Source organism: Anolis sagrei, chromosome 13 (assembly GCF_037176765.1).
Source record: "Anolis sagrei isolate rAnoSag1 chromosome 13, rAnoSag1.mat, whole genome shotgun sequence".
NCBI classification, from domain to species: Eukaryota; Metazoa; Chordata; class Lepidosauria; order Squamata; family Dactyloidae; genus Anolis; species Anolis sagrei.
The window spans coordinates 584,219-600,952 of record NC_090033.1 but is presented as its reverse complement, the minus strand read 5'-3'; the positions used below and the strand labels follow the sequence as shown (position 1 = coordinate 600,952).

General features: G+C 42.7%; 1 protein-coding gene across 1 annotated transcript in view; it reads left to right on the top strand.

The window, feature by feature from the left end:
- PLCH2 (phospholipase C eta 2) overlaps window positions 1-16,734 on the top strand; it is a 325,113-nt gene that overhangs the window by 101,973 nt on the left and 206,406 nt on the right. The window lies entirely within an intron of this gene.

Genomic DNA, 16,734 nt, shown 5'->3' with positions numbered 1-16,734 from the left:
TTTGTGCATTTTGACCCAGCTTTCCAACCTATTAAGGATATTTTGGATTTTGATCCTGCTCTCTAGGTATTAGCTATGACTCCCATGGGAAGAATTCTGATTTGCTGAGGAAGTATCCTCATTTTGCTTCCCCTGAGGACGTTGCACAACAGTGAAGGGGGATGGGTTGAAAAGAGAAGGTGTTGAGCACACAAAGAACAACATATTCCATTTATTAATGGTGCTGTTTGTGTATCAAGGAGCCCCCGGTGGGGCAGTGGGTTAAAGCACTGAGCTGCTGAGCTTGTTGATCGAAAGGTCGCAGGTTCGATTCCGGGGAGCGGCGTGAGCTTCCACTGTCAGCCCTAGCTTCTGCCAACCTAGCAGTTCGAAAACATGCAAATGTGAGTAGATCAATAGGTACCGCTCCGGTGGGAAGGTAACGGCGCTCCATGCAGTCATGCCAGTGGCCACATGACCTTGGAGGTGTCTACGGACAATGCCGGTTCTTCGGCTTAGAAATGGAGATGAGCACCACACCCCAGAGTCAGACATGACTGGACTTAATGTCAGGGGACTACCTTTTACCTTGTGTATCAAAATTCAGCAGAGGCGGGTATGAAGATCCTAAATGATGTACCCAATGAGAAATCCTTCAAGGGTTATGCCTGCCCTCCGGGCTCATATTTTGCTTTCCCTGCAAAACCCTAAGGAAAAGGGCACACAATGTATCATGGCACTCGTTTTCTTTACCGGAACAAAGTAGTGCCGAACAATGCAGATGAACCCCAGACGCGGCGTGGCTGTCAGGAGCAGATCTCCTCTTTGGCACAGGATGTCACAATGTTTTTACCTCTTCCTTGGTTGAAAAGAGCAAAGGCACTTTTTTTTGTTCAGAAGCTCTGGAGGGGAGTCGTTTTAGCAGCTCAGGTTCTCTTAGATCTTTTGTATTATTTAGAGGGAAGGCAGAAGCATACTTCCTCAAAAACCCCACAACATTTCTATCCACATTTCTACGTGCACATACTCTCCCAATGTCCCGATTTGGCTGGAACAGTCCCAATTCATTCTTTTTCATCTCGCTGTTGGGGTTCAGCCTGAGTTTGAACTTGAACCTGATTCTCTGTTTGTTCCTCCTGATGCTAATGAAAGTATATTTACTGATTCTAGTGGAAATGTACCTTTTGATGCCAATGCTCCTGAAATTAGTGAGGAAGGAACTTCTGTAGATTTGGAAAATGAAAGTACCAGTGTTCCTGAGAATGTTTCAGAGGGAGACCTTGACCTTTCCCTCCCTTCCGCACCTGTTAACTGTAATGACAACAGAAGGGGCCAAATTTGGGAAGACAGAAGTAAATCACTCAGTTCAAGAATTAAAAACATTGGCTTCAAAACAGAAGGGCGGTTCACGGAACCCATTCTTGAGTTTTAATTGCAATACGCCGGGCTGATTCCCTCAGTTCAGGCATCGTTTCAGAATTGATGAAGACCTTGGCAGTTCTCCCGGTTCCCTGGCCATAGTATGGAAAGATTTCTAGGATATCAAGTACGGTTAGTGGATTGCTAACAGGTTCCAGTATTTCACAGTGAGGCTTTTGGTTTTGCTTTGTCCATTTAAATTCATGTTTGCTGATTTTGCTGTGGCTTTTGACTTGCATTTTTCCTTTATTTTGTAACCATTTTTCTTCAATAAAAAAGGATTGTTTTTCACAGTCAAGTGTGGTGGAGAGTTATCTGAGGGCCTCGTTCCCTGCTCTGGATTGCAACACTTGCCTTTCAGCTATTCCTAGATACCCCTATACTTATTCCTTGTTTATGTTGCACTCTAGGCTTGGGACACCATGTCCCCTAGCACCATGCAGAGTCCAGCAGTTATTAATTACAGCAAATTATTTGCAAAGCCTGTACAACAGGGGGGAAAGGGGCATTTTCCAAAAAGCTGTAGAAAAGGTGCTACAAAATAGCAGTAGTTCATATATACAAAAGACCGATAGTCCAAAATTTATTATTATTATATTTATTAGAATCATAGAATCAAAGAATCAAAGAGTTGGAAGAGACCTCAAGGGCCATCCAGTCCAACCCCATTCTGCCAAGAAGCAGGAATATTGCATTCAAATCACCCCTGACAAATGGCCATCCAGCCTCTGCTTAAAAGCTTCCAAAGAAGGACCCTCCACCACACTCCGGGGCAGAGAGTTCCACTGCTGAACGGCTCTCACAGTCAGGAAGTTCTTCCTAATGTTCAGATGGAATCTCCTCTCTTGTAGTTTGAAGCCATTGTTCCCTTGCGTCCTAGTCTCCAAGGAAGCAGAAAACAAGCTTGCTCCCTCCTCATCCCTGTGGCTTCCTCTCACATATTTATACATGGCTATCATATCTCCTCTCAGCCTTCTCTTCTTCAGGCTAAACATGCCCAGCTCCCCAAGCCGCTCCTCATAGGGCTTGTTCTCCAGACCCTTGATCATTTTAGTCGCCCTCCTCTGGACACATTCCAGCTTGTCAATATCTCTCTTGAATTGTGGTGCCCAGAATTGGACACAATATTCCAGATGTGGTCTAACCAAAGCAGAATAGAGGGGTAGCATTACTTCCTTAGATCTAGACACTATGCTCCTATTGATGCAGGCCAAAATCCCATTGGCTTTTTTTGCCGCCACATCACATTTCTGGCTCATGTTTAACTTGTTGTCCCGTTCTTCTCTACCTCTGCAGAGGGACCCAGACCGGCTAACAGCAAAGATTCAATGAAAATCTAAAAACACGATACACAACATTAAGTTACCAATTACATATAAAATAAATTACATAAATTACGTAAAATTACATAAAAGCCATTCACCAACATAAAATCGTGTCCAACTCAGTCCAAATGTCCAGTCCATATATTGTAATCAGTACCATTAGTCGATTGCTGGTCTCAGACATCATTCCGCAAAAGCTTTGTTGCACAGCCAGGTTTTCACTAGTTTCCTAAAGGTCAGTAACAAGGTACATGAAATCCAGAAAGTCAAGAACATAGGCATCAATCCATAAGCATGAAAATAGTAACTTCACCAAGACAAAGTTCTTTCAGAAACATAGGCAAGCACAAGAGATTTGAATCATGAGCATGAGAGCTGAAACAGGGTCTTGAATCTATAGCAAAGTTGTCTGCTCTGGAGACACCCAGTAAACATCACTTAATTTAAGCTCAGACCCGACCAAGAATCCATGAGGTCATGCCTTTGAGTCCTTTGGGTCTCAAGGACTTCTCACAGAGTCTTTCTGAATGCCCAATTAATCTATCCTTGACTCCCTCCGTGCAGAGGCCTAATCTGATATCATGGGAAAACTCCCCATCTGCATCTGCAGAAGCCTGATTCCCAAGAAAAACAGACTTTTCCCTGGTTGCTAAGGAATGGACATTGGAATCCCAAACATCTCCTGTCTCTTCGACAACTGCCGGCACTTCTCTCCAATGTGAGGCCTGCAAATCACCCTGATCACACATAGACTCATGAATGGGAAACCCATCATCCCCCTCGTCCTCTGAGGAACCCCCAAAATCTTTCTACTGAATCTTGATGAATATTTGATACTGGGTGATGTAGAGTATCTTCAACACTTTTCATGCCACGCTTGCAGCCTGAAGTGGCAGAATATAGCCAGTCCCCAAGTTACAAACATCTGTCTTACAAACGACTCATAGTTAAGAACAGGGGTGAGAGAACTCTAACCCTTGGAAGGAAAATTCACTCCTGGAAGAGTTATTATCATGAGGAAAACTGTCTCCACTGGAGTTTTGCCACCAATCTTTGTTTCCACAACTAGCCAAATTTTCCAAAATCCAATTCTCACAGGGACAGAATGTGAGGGGAAATCTTCTCAATGCAGTACAGAGAGCAAAGCAAACACCACAACAGGGGTGTTAACCCCTCCCTTTGCTAAAAAGTATATATTTTTGGCTGGAGTTAAAATATCTAACTGTTCCGACTAACAAACAAAGAGAAAACCTACAGTGGCTATCTTGTTGTAACGTTGGGATGCTGTTAGTGCTCATTTATTCCTCTTAGATTCATGTAAACACCTAAAATAGCCACTAGGTGGCAAGCTACACCTATTTTTCACAATGACTATCTCATTGAGTGTTGGAGTTCAGCCTGTGATTGTGTTTCGGGATCAGGGTGCTTTGGATGTTGGGAATGATGTAATTGAGGTTCAAGATGGCAATGGTTTGGTCAGTGATATTGATGCAGAGAATGATATAGCAACACCTGTTCAAAGTGTAGTTTCCCATGAAAATGTTCCTACAGGGGATAGGAACAATGGTTTACTCCCTGAATTGCTCCCAGAGAGTTCCCAGGACTTGGGGCTTGAAAACAACTCAGCACCTGCAGAAACAAATGCGCATATAGATAGGTGGGTGGGAATTAGTCAAAACAGACAGGCCGAGCAAGGCCTTCGGCGCTCTGCCAGGCTCATACAGAAAAAGATAAGGGCCGCTCAAGGAAAGCAAAACCAGTTTCTGGGTTCTTGGAATGGCTTAAAAGTTCCAAGCATGGGAAATTTAGCCAGATGAAGCATTGTTTAGAATCCTGCTCAGTTCTTGTCCTTGTTTCATGGAAGCTGTGGTTGGAAGATTCATGCTTAAGGATTTCTTGTTTCTTGGTTTGGCTTTTTGTCTCTTGCGATCAACGTTTCCTGGTTCTTTGGATTTTGTTAGAGAAGTGTGGACTTTGTTTTGGACTAATTTGGACTAATTTGTTCCTGCTTATCTTCTTACCAAATTGGATTTACCTATTCCTTTAAAGTGCTTTTTTACTTTTCTGCTTTTACTTATCTTCAATGAAAGGGTTGTTTTTCCCTACTCAACGTGTGGTGTTTTAAAGTCAGAGGGTTATTCCTGTCCTGGAGTGCAACATTGAGTCTCAACCAATTCAACATAGTTAGTGGCAACCAAAAAACTAAGTTCCTGGAGTTGAACAACTACTTTCAAAGTAAGGACTGAACAATTGAACAGAAAATAACACTTTCAAACCAGGAGCGGAATTTGGTCAAATTACTGATGGCCGAAAGCGAGGAGGAGCTGAGGAGCCTTCTAATCAAGGTGAAAGAAGAAAGCGCAAAAGCCGGGTTGCAGCTAAACGTCAAAAAAACCAAGATTATGGCAACAAGAATGATTGACAACTGGGAAATAGAGGGAGAAAATGTGGAGGCTGTGACAGACTTTGTATTTCTAGGTGCAAAGATGAGTGCAGACGCAGACTGTGGCCAGGACATCAGGAGACGCTTCCTTCTTGGGAGGAGAGCAAGGTCCAGTCTCGATCAAAGAGTGAAGAGTAGAGACATCAGACTGGCAACCAAGATCCATTGCCTAGTCCAAGCCATGGTCTTCCCTGTAGTAGTCACCTACGGAGGTGAGAGCTGGACCTGAGGGAAGGCTGAGCGAAGGAAGAGAGGCGCTTTTGAGCTGTGGTGCTGGAGGAAAGTTCTGAGAGTGCCTTGGACTGCGAGGAGATCCAACCAGTCCATCCTCCAGGAAAGAAAGCCTGACTAAAGCTCACTGGAGGGAAGGAGACGAGAGGCAAAGTGGAAGTCCTTTGAAGGCCACATCATGAGGAGACAGCAAAGCCTAGAGAAAACAATTATGCTGGGGAAAGTGGAAGGCAAAAGGAAGAGGGGCCGACCAAGGGCAAGGTGGAGGGATGGCATCCTTGAAGTGACTGGACTGACCTTGAGGGAGCTGGGGGTGGTGACGGCTGACAGGGAGCTCTGGCGTGGGCTGGTCCATGAGGTCACGAAGAGTCGGAGACGACTGAACGAATGAACAACAACAACAACTGAAAGCTCTCACCCATTACCCATGGCGCTCTTGTGTTCACACTAGTACACAGTTTCACGCCTCATGAGCGCCACAGGGGAGAAAACCCATCACTTACAATTACAAGGAAGCCTGACTTTGTTGCCTTCATAACCCCAAGAAGTGCCGGTATTTGCAGAGACACCACCGACTCGCAGAGTTTGCAGCTGAGAGCAATTACGGCCCTTTTGCCATGTAATGAATTAAGCGCTCGATCCTGGCAGGATAAAATATCTTCATTATTCTTCATTTACGGAGTGAAACGATGCAATGATTTCCGAGAGCCTGTTGTCAAGTCATTTCTTTTGGCAACCTTAAGTAACATTACATGTAATTGCTTTTAATTGATATTGATGGGAATGGGAATCAGTCTAGTCTTTGTCAGTTGAACAAGAAGCATCTCCAGCTCCACGGCTGATGTTTTCAACTATATTTTATTTAACCAGTTTCTATTAAAATGCTTTTAATGTAAGCCGCTTTTGTGGAGAGAGAAAGCAGGGTAGGAATCAGAGGTTCTCAACCTTCCTCATGTTGTGGTAACCCCCAACCATAACCGGAGCTTCATAACTGTTATGAATCGTAATGTAAATACTCAAGAGGAGGGGCTTGGCTGCAGGCAGGAGCATGCACTGGGCCTGCATGTCACACATGCGCCCCTCTTTCCAAGGCAAGGAGGCATGAAGCGCCATGTGCTCATGATGGCAAGGGGAAGCCGGTGATCAGCTCCTGTGTGCTTTCATGTTGAGCAGGTTTTTGTGATGGTGGTGGTGGTGGTGGTAGTGTGTGTGGGGGGCATCTTCCTGTTACGTGCTCCCAAAGGTGCCGGAGGTACTGAAGGAAATGGGATCCGTGCACAGTCCTAATACCTAAATACTTTGATTTTTAGATAGATAGATAGATAGAGATAAAGGTAGATGGGTGGATGGATGGATAGATAGATAGATAGATAGATAGATAGATAGATAGATAGATGATAGATGTATAGATGGTAGATGGATAGATAGATAATGGATAGATGATAGATAGATAGATAGATGTATAGATGGTAGATGGATAGATAGATAATGGATAGATGATAGATAGATAGATAGATAGATAGATAGATGTATAGATGGTAGATGGATAGATAGATAATGGATAGATGATAGATAGATAGATAGATAGATAGATGGATAGATAGATAGATAGATGATAGATAGATAGATGATAGATAGATAGATGATAGATAGATAGATGATAGATAGATAGATGATAGATAGATAGATAGATAGATGATAGATGTATAGATGGTAGATGGATAGATAGATAATGGATAGATGATAGATAGATAGATAGATAGATAGATAGATAGATAGATGATAGATGTATAGATGGTAGATGGATAGATAGATAATGGATAGATGATAGATAGATAGATAGATAGATGATAGATAGATAGATAGATAGATAGATAGATAGATGTATAGATGGTAGATGGATAGATAGATAATGGATAGATGATAGATAGATAGATAGATAGATAGATAGATGGATAGATAGATAGATAGATAGATAGATGATAGATAGATAGATGATAGATAGATAGATGATAGATAGATAGATAGATGATAGATAGATAGATAGATGATAGATGTATAGATGGTAGATGGATAGATAGATAATGGATAGATGATAGATAGATAGATAGATAGATAGATAGATAGATAGATAGATGATAGATGTATAGATGGTAGATGGATAGATAGATAATGGATAGATGATAGATAGATAGATAGATAGATAGATAGATGTATAGATGGTAGATGGATAGATAGATAATGGATAGATGATAGATAGATAGATAGATAGATAGATGGATAGATAGATAGATAGATGATAGATAGATGATAGATAGATAGATGATAGATAGATAGATGATAGATAGATAGATGATAGATAGATAGATGATAGATAGATAGATAGATAGATGATAGATAGATAGATAGATGATAGATAGATAGATAGATAGATGATAGATAGATAGATAGATAGATAGATGATAGATGTATAGATGGTAGATGGATAGATAGATAATGGATAGATGATAGATAGATAGATAGATGATAGATAGATAGATAGATAGATAGATAGATGATAGATAGATGATAGATAGATGATAGATAGATAGATAGATAGATAGATGATAGATGTATAGATGGTAGATGGATAGATAGATAATGGATAGATGATAGATAGATAGATAGATAGATAGATAGATAGATAGATGATAGATAGATAGATGGTAGATGGTAGATGGATAGATGGTAGATGGATAGACAGATAATGGATAGATGATAGATAGATAGATAGATAGATAGTAGGGCTGGGCAGTTTCGTTTCGTTAATTCGTAATTCGTTAATAATTCATTAATTTTTTCAATTACAAAACGATAACGACCCATTCTGGAGCAATTATTTAAAAAAACGAATTTTCAAAAACGTTTTGTAAATGCTTTGTATTTCGTTATTGTATTCGTTTCGTTATTGTTCTGAGGTCGTTTCGTTATTATTTCCGCATGTCTGGGCCAGTTTTATGGTTTAATTAGTGAAAAAAAATTATAATATCACACCAACAGTCAAGAACAGAGTGAGAGGGAAGCTTCAGAAGGTTTTGGAGGTTTTTAAGCGTATTTCGCGGTCGCGTCCGCCATTAACGAATCAATTCGTTATTGTTTCGGAAATCGATTCGTTAATTTTTTACCATTTACGAAATTTCGTAAATATCGAACTTTTTAAAAGGAAAATTTTGTAATTATTTTAAATATTGAAACAAAAAAAAACCCCAAATACAAATCGATTTTAGAAACAAATTTTTCCGTTGTTACCCAGGCCTAATGGATAGATAGATAGATGATAGATAGATAGATGATAGATAGATAGATGATAGATAGATAGATAGATAGATAGATGATAGATAGATAGATGATAGATGATAGATAGATAGATGATAGATAGATGATAGATAGATAGATAGATAGATGATAGATAGATAGATAGATGATAGATAGATAGATAGATAGATAGATAGATAGATATTAGGCCTGGGTAACAACGGAAAAATTTGTTTCTAAAATCGATTCTTTTTTTTGGGTTTTTTGTGTTTCGTTATTTAAAATAATTACAAAATTTTCCTTTAAAAAAGTTCAATATTTACGAATTTTTGTAAATGTGAAAAAAATTACAAAACAATAACGAATCGATTTCCGAAACAATAACGAATCGATTCGTTAATGGCGGACGCGATCACACAATACGCTAAAAAACCTCCAAATGGGACAGGGGGAACTTCTGAGGCTTAATTAAACCAAAAACAACTATAAAACTTGCCCCAGACATGCGGAAATAATAACGAAACGACCTCAAAATGATAACAAAACGAATACAATAACGAAATACAAAACATTTACGAAACGATTTAAAAATTCGTTTTTTTAAAAAATTGCTCCAGACTGGTTCGTTATCGTTTTGTAATTGAAAAATTAACGAATTTTTTAACGAATTACGAATTAACGAAACAAAACCGCCCAGCCCTAATAGATATAGAGGAGGAAAGGCAACAAGAAGGTATGTGTTAACCAGTGTCAACCATAACAAGGGGTTTGAATTTTAGCAACGAGGGCAAAAGGGGTGCCGTTCCTCGTATTTTTTTTCGCTTGAGTTGCAAAAGCTATGCCAGTGCTATCCGTTCTCAGCGCAGCCTTCGCACCGAGCCTCCGTTGTGTCCACGGGCTTTAAATTCTGTTTAGCACCACGGCCAACTCTGATGTGGTTTGGAAAGGGCACGCCATGTGTGTTTTATTTCATTTCATTTTTCACCATGCCGTAGAAACAAAAACGGGAAGCGAGAAAACCTCCTGGTTACAGCCCAAAGCGGAATAGATGATTCTTCCTTTGGCACCGAATGACCTCCCGGATGCCGTGAGTGATGGCATGCATGCAGATTTGGAAGATCATCAGAACAATGTAATGTGACTCCCTTGGATGCCGTTTACATTGCTCACCTGCCTTCCGAAGGCAATCTTCTGCAATAAGTGATAAACAGATCTGTTATGGTTTCCTCCGACGTGTCCCGCCTTTCCCACCCCGTATATCATGGGAAGGTGACACTCAAATGTTCAAGCAGATAATTTGAAATACCAACAGGATTTATTGGGACATGATAAAACACTTCTGCCTTCCCAGATAGCCATTATCTGCTTAACTAAATCACAAGAGAAAAGGGAGAGGCATGATTTACCCTACCTGCTGGGTTGGAAAACACTGAAAATATATTCCGTTTGCCCGGTCCAAAGACTTGTAATGGTTTATAGCATGGGGTCTGCAAGCATGAGAATGCAAGTAGGGTGCCACAACTTTATTGATTATCTCCCCGATATACGAGGGTTAAATGAAAAGTAATGCCTCCACCTTCGTAACTCCTCAACAGATGGCTGCACTGGTATGCTGCAGGTACTGGCTTGTTCAGTAGCCTCTCCTCTACAGTTCCATCTTGGCGGGAAGACTTAACAGTGAATGGTTGTGTTGTTAAAGTGCAAAGTAATGACTCCACCTTTGTAACTCCTCAACAGATGGCAGTACTGGGATGCAGCAGGTACTGGCTTGTTCAGTAGACGCTCCTCTACAGTTTCATTTTGGTGGGAAGCCTTACCATTGAACGGTTGTGTTGTTAAAGTGCAAAGTAATGCCTCCACCTTCATAACTCCTCAACAGATGACCGTACTGGGATGCAGCAGGTACTGGCTTGTTCAGTAGACTCTCCTTTACAGTTCCATTTTGGTGGGAAGCCTTAGTATTGAACGGTTGTGTTGTTAAAGTGAAAAATAATGCCTCCACCTTCGTAACTCCTCAACAGATGGCAGTACTGGTATGCGGCAGGTACTGGCTTGTTCAGTAGACTCTCCTTTACAGTTCTATTTTAGCGGGAAGCCTTAGCATGGAACGGTTGTGTTGTTAAAATGTGAAGTATGGAACTCTGGAAAGACAGTCGATCAATGCGACTTAAGCAACATGCAGTCATGAAATTTTTGACAGCAAATGTAATGAAAAGAGAATGCAAGCTGTTTATGGGGATTGTGTTGATGTGAGTACTGTGTGTCGTTGGGCGAGAAAGTTTAAAGGTGGGAACACCTGACTTGCATGACAAATGAAGAGTTGGACGTCCTATGACAGCAACCATCGAGTTTCACAAGCAAAGGTTGACCAATTGATTCAGGATGATCGTCGTATCACTCGGAGAGAAATTTCAGGCATAATCGGCATTTCACAAAAATGTGTAGGTCACATTATTGCTTTGCTTGGGTATTTGAAGATCTGTGCACGATGGGCACCCAGGATGCTGACACTGGTTGTGGAAACAGAATGTCAATTTCTTCCATGATAGCTTCAGAAAACTTGCTCATTGTTGGCAGAAATGTATCCAATTGTCTGGTGATTATGTGGAAAAGTGAATAATGGTAAAGAGCACATTCCAAGGATTATTTTTGCGGTTAATTTATTAAAATATTCCCACCCAAACCCAAGTAATGAAGGTGGAGGCATTACTTTTGATTTAACCCTCATATGTGGAGAAGGTTGTTCTTCCATTGGAGGAAGAACGTGGGTTCAAGTGGATGTGTTAAACTAGTGGATCTCAACCTTCCTAATGGTGCGACCTCTTAATACAATTTCTCATGTTGTGGTGACCCCCAACTATGACATTATTTTCATTTTGCTACTGTTATGAATCGTAATGTAAATATCTGACATGCAGGATGTATTTTCATTCACTGGACCAAATTGGGCACAAATTTGAATACTGGTGGAGTTTGGAGAAAATAGACCTTGTCATTTGGGAGTTGCAGTTGCTGGGATTTTTAGTTAACTCACCATCAAAGAGCCTTTTGAACTCCACCAACGATGGAATTGAACCAAACTTGGCGCACAGAACTCCCATGACCAACAGAAAATACTGGAAGGGTTTGGTGTGCATTGACCTTGAGTTTGGGAGTTGTAGTTCACCTACATCCAGAGATCACTGTGGACTCTAACAATGATGGATCTGGACCAAACTCTACACAAATACTCAATATGCCCAAATGTGAACACTGGTGGAGCTTGGGTAAAACAAACATTTGGAAGTTGTAGTTGCTGGGATTTCTAGTTCTCCTATCAAAGTACAGTGTTCCCTCACTTATTGCGGGGGTTAAGTTCCAGGACCTTCCGCACTAATTGAAAAACTGCAGTGTAGGGATGCTATATTTATTTTAATATTTATACATAATTTTAGTAATTATACACTATTTTAAGTCTTTATAAACTTAAAATAAAGTGAAGGAAAGGAAGGAAAGGCCCTTCAAGGATGGAGGGAGGGAGGACGGAGGAGGGAAAGTGCCTCGGAGAGCGGTGGCAGTGGCAAAAACCCGTGAAACAGCAAAAATACAGCGATATATATTTTAAATTAATATTTTTTGAAAACTGCGAAACAGCGAGTCCTCTAAAAGTGAACCGCAAAGTAGCAAGGGAACACTGTATTTATATTACGACTAGCTGTACCCAGCTACGTGTCACTGTGGCCCTCAGAAAACAGAGGATTTGCAGACATGAAGTAATCTGGGCTAGGGAACTCCGCCCACCAAAGGTTTCCGGGGGGGGGGGGTGAAAGGGGGGATGTGGGAGCCCAAGTGGGAGAGTTGCTGGCCTTCTCATGGTTCGCATCCTCCTTTCACCCAATGGGTGAGCCTGCAGCCAGGCTTGCCTTGCAATCTTGGGGGAAGTGTTGCCTGGTAGCTACGTGGGCCTCATGGAGCCTCTGCGGTGGCTCCAGCTGCTGCCGGGGCTTGCCTCGCCAAGGCCCACCCTTCCATTGGGCCAAGCCTTCTCCTTCCTTCCCTCTTTCCTTTCCCCAATCCCTCCCCTCCCCAAAAGAAAAAGAACTCTGCCTTCCTGCATGGAAAGGGACTCAATGGCGAGGCTTCTCTTCCCTCACAATGATTGGTGCTTCATTCTTCTCGCGCAATGGGGAAAGGGGCTTTTGCGCATGCTCTGTAAGGCATTTTTCTTTTTGGGACATTTTAAGTTATTTCCCCTTCTTTTTTTAACGGTTTTTTTTTGTTTGAAAGACATAGATCGGATTAGAATGTGTTTTGCTGCCAAATTTGGTGTCAATTCGTGCAGTGGTTTTTGAGTTCTGTTAATCCCACAAACGAACATCACATTTTTATTTATATAGATTCATAACAGGAGCAAAATGACCATTATGAAGTAGCAATGAAAATGTTATAGTTGGGGGTCACCACAACACGAGGAACTGTATTAAGGGGTTGCAGCATTAGGAAGGTTGAGAACAACTGCCCTAAATCTTTTTAAAAATGAGCTTTTATGGCCTGGACGCTCCAAAAAGTAGGTAAGAAGGTATGTTTGTGTGAGCACACTATGAGTTCAAGAGCATCAACAAGTTTCTCCAGCAGCTTCTTGAAGTCAATAGGAGCTGATTGTCAAAAGACTGGCCGTGTTGCTGCTGCCTTTCGCTATTCCATCGCCTCTGCCAAGCCCCGGTCTTTTGACAATCAGCTGTTTCTTTGAAATTATATTCTTAAAACTTTAAAGATTATTCCCCAGGCATTGAAGCCCGAAATGCAAAAAGCGAGATAGCAGATAGTGTTAGAATTAAGCTAGGAAAAATATGCCACCAAAATGGAGGCGATCCGCCATCTCGCGGATACGGGGGCCCCTGGGGGTTTCCGTATCCATGGTTTGGAGGAGCGCAGATTCGGCCTCCCCGGAACGCCAAAAAGGCATTCCAGGCAGGCCTAAAGTCTCCCGTGGCCTGGAAAAGGTTAGTTTCATGCATTAGGATAGTTTCAGGAAAGAAAGAGACACAAAGTATCAAACTGGAGAGTTAAAAAGTTGCAACTTCATTCATCTTTATTTAGGGATTAGTTACATTGTTGGGAGGAGCCCCCGGTGGCGCAGTGGGTTAAAGCACTGAGCTGCTGAGCTTGTTGATCGAAAGGTTGCAGGTTTGATTCCAGGGAGCGGCGTGAGCTTCCACTGTCAGCCCTACCTTCTTCCAACCTAGCAGTTCGAAAACATGCAAATGTGAGTAGATCAATAGGTACCGCTCCGGCGGGAAGGTAACGGCGCTCCATGCAGTCATGCCTATGGCCACATGACCTTGGAGGTGTCTACGGACAACGCTGGCTCTTCGGCTTAGAAATGGAGAGGAGCACCACACCCCAGAGTCAGACATGACTGGGCTTAATGTCAGGGGACTACCTTTACCTTTACCTACATTGTTGGGGTTAGCAAGGGAGTGAAAGGAGAGCGCACACAGCTGTGTAGAGTCCCTGGTTGAGCTTGCTGTAGGGGGACTTTTCATCAGTTTGGCCCAATTTTGGCATCCAGGAACTGTGGAACTCCCTGCTGCTGGTCACACCAGCTTGAAGGCAGGGGCCTGGGATGCCCTCGACGACATTCTTAGCTTCCTTTTGGAGACTCTTTGGGTCATTTATTATTTCCAAAGTGTTGGAATAATAGAAGTTCAAAAACCCTCAAGGACCGGGTGAGTTGTCATTCTACCCGACACGGCTTCTTCCCCGCTCCGTGTTGTAAACGGATCCTTCATCAGGCAGCCTAATGATGATTAATTGATAGCATTTCATCCTCTAAAGGAAGAGCTCTGCGGCGGGGAGGAGGATGCTCTGATAGGATCAGAATTTCAAAACGAATTAATAACCTAAGAGGGCATGTGATCTCTCAATGAGACGGCATAATCACAGGAATTGGCTCCAAAAAGTATAATCTCCCTCTCTTTCCCCCTGTCATTTCGGCTCAGCATCCCCTCGGCCAGCCCGCCAATGAGCCATGATTAAGTCTCGTTTGCAGATGCGGCTTTATTTATTCACCATGTTTTGAATCGGAGGCAAAACAGGAATAGAACAGGATGTCACGGGGAGAGCTGCCCATCTGTTTGCTTCTTCTCCCCAAAAGCAACACAGCCCCCCAAATAAACTACAGTAGAGTCCCGCTTATCCATCCTTCGCTCATCCAACCTTCCGTGTTATCCAATGCAGTCTGCCTCCTACCCAGATCCACAGATGTCTCAATACATTGCAATGTTTGGGTGTTAAATTTGTAAATACAGTACTGACTACATAACATTACCATGTATTGAGCTGCCTTTCATAGAATCATAGAATCAAAGAGTTGGAAGAGACCTCCTGGGCCATCCAGTCCAACCCCATTCTGCCAAGAAGCAGGAATATTGCATTCAAAGCACCCCTGACAAATGGCCATCCAGCCTCTGCTTAAAAGCTTCCAAAGAAGGAGCCTCCACCACACTCCGGGGCAGAGAGTTCCACTGCTGAACGGCTCTCACACTCAGGAAGTTCTTCCTCATGTTCAGATGGAATCTCCTCTCTTGTAGTTTGAAGCCATTGTTCCATTGCGTCCTAGTCTCCAAGGAAGCAGAAAGGAAGCTTGCTCCCTCCTCTCTGTGTCTTCCTCTCACATATTTATACATGGCTCTCATCATATCTCCTCTCAGCCTTCTCTTCTTCAGGCTAAACATACCCAGTTTCCTAAGCCGCTCCTCATGGGGCTTGTTCTCCAGACCCTTGATCATTTTAGTCGCCCTCCTCTGGCCACATTCCAGCTTAGAGTCAATCTCTCTCTTGAATTGTGGTGTCATGTTGTTGTAAAACATGATTTTTGGGTGCGTAATTCGTAAAATCAGAACGTAATTTGACATTTAATAGACTTTTCCTGAATCCCTCCTTACGATCCAACATTTTCACTTATCAAACACTTTGCCAGCCTGTTCATGTTGGATAAGCGAGACTATGGCCTACATTCTGTATCTCTAATACTGGAGCTGATGGGGGGAAACGGGTGCCATTTTTGGAATTAGGAGGTCAAATACACCCAGAAACAGGTCTAACATTCGAGACATCAAAATGTATGTTGGCCTGTGCTGAACTAGCAAGCGTTGGAAATAACATCCTTCTATACTAGCAACAGTCAGAACTGACCACAGAACAGGAGACGGGTTCAAGATTGGGAAAGGCGTGGTACGGCAAGGCTGCATCCTCTCACCCAACCTTTGTAACTTGTATGCAGAACACATCATGCGAGGATGTGCGGGGCTTGAGGAATGCAAAGCTGGGGTGGAAATTGCTGGAAGAAACATCAACAACCTCAGATATGCAGATGACACCACTCTGATGGCCGAAAGCGAGGAGGAGCCGAGGAGCCTTCTAATCAAGGTGAAAGAAGAAAGCGCAAAAGCCGGGTTGCAGCTAAACGTCAAAAAAACCAAGATTATGGCAACAAGAATGATTGACAACTGGGAAATAGAGGGAGAAAACGTGGAGGCCGTGACAGGGTTTGCATTTCTAGGTGCAAAGATGAGTGCAGATGCAGACTGTGGCCAGGAAATCAGGAGACGCTTCCTTCTTGGGAGGAGAGCAATGTCCAGTCTCGATAAAAGAGTCAAGAGTAGAGACATCGGACTGGCAACCAAGATCCATTGCCTAGTCCAAGCCATGGTCTTCCCTGTAGTAGTCACCTACGGAGGTGAGAGCTGGACCTTCGGGAAGGCTGAGCGGAGGAAGAGAGGCGCTTTTGAGCTGTGGAGTTGGAGGAAAGTTCTGAGAGTGCTTTGGACTGCGAGAAGATCCAACCAGTCCATCCTCCAGGAAAGAAAGCCCGGCTGCTCACTGGAGGATTCAAAGGAGACTAGAGACAAAGTTGAAGTACTTTGGCCACATCCTGAGGAGACAGCAAAGCCTAGAGAAGGGAATTTTGCTAGGGAAAGTGGAAGGCAAAAGGAAGAGGGGCCGACCAAGGGCAAGATGGAGGGATGGCATCCTTGAAGGGACTGGACTGACCTTGAAGGA